Source organism: Capra hircus, unplaced genomic scaffold (assembly GCF_001704415.2).
Source record: "Capra hircus breed San Clemente unplaced genomic scaffold, ASM170441v1, whole genome shotgun sequence".
Lineage (NCBI taxonomy): Eukaryota > Metazoa > Chordata > Mammalia > Artiodactyla > Bovidae > Capra > Capra hircus.
In genome coordinates, this window is record NW_017214024.1 from 704 (window position 1) to 4,207 (window position 3,504).

General features: G+C 39.4%; 1 pseudogene; it reads right to left on the reverse strand.

The window, feature by feature from the left end:
* Positions 1-291: 291 nt before the first annotated feature.
* LOC102170688 lies at positions 292-2,451 on the reverse strand (annotated as a pseudogene).
* Between the last annotated feature and the right edge of the window lie 1,053 nt (positions 2,452-3,504).

A 3,504-nucleotide genomic window follows, 5' to 3' on the forward strand; every position in this document is an offset into this window, starting at 1 on the left:
TAGTAAATATAATGGTCATCTGAGTTAAATTCACCCATTCCAGTCCATTTTAGTTTGCTGATTCCTAGAATCATATATTTACTTAAAATAAAGGTTAAACTAGTATCAGAAATGTATGTGAAAATTAATTAGGTGTAATATTAACACAACATATTTATTTGGCTTATATAAGGTTGACTTTACTTCAAATGGTTTTACAGTCCCATTGGGCTTCTGAATTATATTGAGGGAGAAAGCAGCTTCATAGTTATCAAACTCCTGACAGTCTCTTTCACATCTTTATTCCTAAGACTATTGATAAGGGGATTCAGCATAGGAATCATGACAGTAAAACACATAGTGGCTACTTTGACCAGAAGCCATGAGCTTTTGGAGTTGGGTACACAATAAGGAACAGGACAGTCCCGCGGAAAATGTTGATGTGCTCAGGTGGGAGGCACAGGTGGAGAAGGCTTTTTGGAGTCCACCAGCTGAAGGCATCTTGATGACTGTGACAACTATGAAAACATAGGAGGTGAGGATAATCAGGAGGGCTACAGACACCTCATTGGATGTAGAAATGATGAAACATGTCAGTTGACTGAAATAGGTATCAGAACAGGAAGCAGAGATGATGCAGAATACTCACAGCCAAAGTGATGCTTGACATTAGAACTGCAAAAGGACAGCTCCAAAAGAGAACGTGTGATTGTCAAGGAACACACTCCACCCCATGTGCATGTTCCAGCGACCTTGGGGCTGCAGAGCTTAGGAGACACAGCAGCTGTGTAGAGCAGGGGGTTACAAACAGCCACAAACTGGTCATAGCCATGACTGCTAGCATGGACATTTCTGGAATCACAAATGCACAGCCAAAGAAAACTGTGCTATGCATCCTTTGAAAGAGTTATCTCTGTCTTCCACAACCAAGATATCTAGGAGTTTGGGTATAAATACACTGGAAGAACAAATATCCCAAGAGGATAGATGGCTGGGGAAAAAGTACACCTGGGGTGTGGTGTTTGAGATTGATCCTTATGACCACAGTTATGCCAAGGTTTCCCACCAGAGTGACTGTTTAAATGGTCAAGAATATCAGGAAAAGGGGTGCCTGGAGGCATGGGTGTTTTGAGAAACCCAAGAGGATGCACATGGTCACAGGGCTCTGATTTCCTTCATCCAGTACCATGGATCTTGATTTAAAAGATAAAAATAAACAAGAATTAAAATTGAGCAGTGGAACATGAGAAGGTGGAGTGAAAGAAACTGAAGATAGCCCAAACTAAGCTAGTGAAGGCAGTGTGATCAGTGTATACCCAGGAATGTTCTGAAGTGTCAGATTGGTCTTTACTTGACAATTTAAGTGAATTTGATTATGGGAAATTAGCTTTATCCTTAAGAACTTTAGTTTCCTTACCTGGAAAACAAGAGAGAATAGTATTTATCAGTAGCAGTGTTTTATATAAATGATTCCTAAATAAATATGATGCATTAAATATCCTCAAGATAAAATATAATTATATGAGAACACAGGCTACATAGAAGAAAATCAGAAAAAAAATAACTAAACAAATCATCGATTGAATTACGGCAGTCATATGATAACAGTACAACTGCTCTGGGTAAGATTAAACAATTTTAATACATAAAGAAAAATTTAATAGTGGATTTCTCTGCAGTTAAACATATAACTGCACATGCACGATGGTCCTGGGATTAATGAAAGTAGAATTTAGCCTGTATATTGCTATTTTCAGTTCATATAGGTTTCCTCTGCCAAAAATCTTCTGGATCCCATATCCCTCAGATCAGAGTAAGGATGATCCTAGGTTAATCAACTCATCAAATGCCAGATATCCTTGCTGTATTTTTATGATGGATTCCTTGCTAATATTAATATGCTGCATACACACTTTGTATCAAAATTGAATTTTTTTGTTTAAATATTTCCAGTCCTTTATTCAGAAAGTTGATGATCCCTGTAAAATATAGATAATAAAGATAGCAAGAGATATCATGTTATTTTTGCAACAGTCAAGAAATTGCAGCATGAGAATGAACACATCCTTTAATAATAAGTAGACCTAGAAATTATACTACAGGATGGTGTTTTAATTTGTTTTATGTCTAATCACCTAACCTTAGGGACTCACACCCTGAAGAATTCTTACAGAGTTTATTGTCATGAGCTATAGACAGAATAATGGAGAAGGAAATGGCAACCCACTCCAGTACTCTTACCTGGAGAATCCAACGGACAGAGGAGCCTGGCAGGCTACAATCCATGGGGTCGCAAAGAGTCAGACACAATTGAGCTACTAACATACACACATATAGAATAACTAAAGGAAAATTCCTCTTCTGTAATTTACAATATGATTTCTTTGTCATTGACCTATTACTGATGTTTTTAAAAATAATTCACCTCCATACAGAGGCTGTGTTCGTGCTGTGTTCATTTGCTTCAGCCATGTTGGGCTCTTTGCGACCCCATGGACTATAGCCCATCAGAATTTTTTGTCCGTGCAATTCTCCAGGCCAGAATACTGGAGCAGATTGTTTTGTCCTCATCCAGGGGATCTTCCTGACCCAGGAACTGAACCCTTGTCTCTTTATGTCTCTTGCACTGGCAGAAGAGTTCTTTAGCACTAGTGCCACCTGGGAAGACCATATAGAGGTTATACTTCTTAAAATTATGAAAAATTACATTAGTATATTTTCCAATGAACCTAACCCAAATTATGGCTGATACAATGTGCTTTTTAGTTTTACATATCTCTACATCACAAGCTGGAATCAAGATTCTCAGGAGAAATATCAATAACCTCAGATATGCAGACGACATCACCCTTATGGCAGAAAGTGAAGAGGAACTAAAAAGCCTCTTGATGAAAGTGAAAGTGGAGAGTGAAAAAGTTGGCTTAAAGCTCAACATTCAGAAAATGAAGATCATGGCATCTGGTCCCATCACTTCATGGGAAATAGATGGGGAAACAGTGGAAACAGTGTCAGACATTATTTTGGGGGGCTCCAAAATCACTGCAGATGGTGACTGCAGCCATGAAATTAAAAGACGCTTACTCCTTGGAAGAAAAGTTATGACCAACTTAGACAGTCTATCCAAAAGCAGAGACATTACTTTGCTGACTAAGGTCCGTCTAGTCAAGGCTATGGTTTTTCCAGTGGTCATGTATGGATGTGAGAGTTGGACTGTGAAGACGGCTGAGTGCCGAAGAATTGATGCTTTTGAACTGTGGTGTTGGAAAAGACTCTTGAGAGTCCCTTGGACTGCAAGGAGATCTAACCAGTCCATTCTGAAGGAGATCAGCCCTGGGATTTCTTTGGAAGGAATGATGCTAAAGCTGAAAGTCCAATACTTTGGCCACCTCATGCGAAGAGTTGACTCACTGCAAAAGACTCATATCCTAGGAGGGACTGGGGGCAGGAGGAGAAGGGGATGACAGAGGATGAGATGGCTGGATGGCATCTCTGACTCGATGGACTTGAGTCTGAGTGAACTCCGGA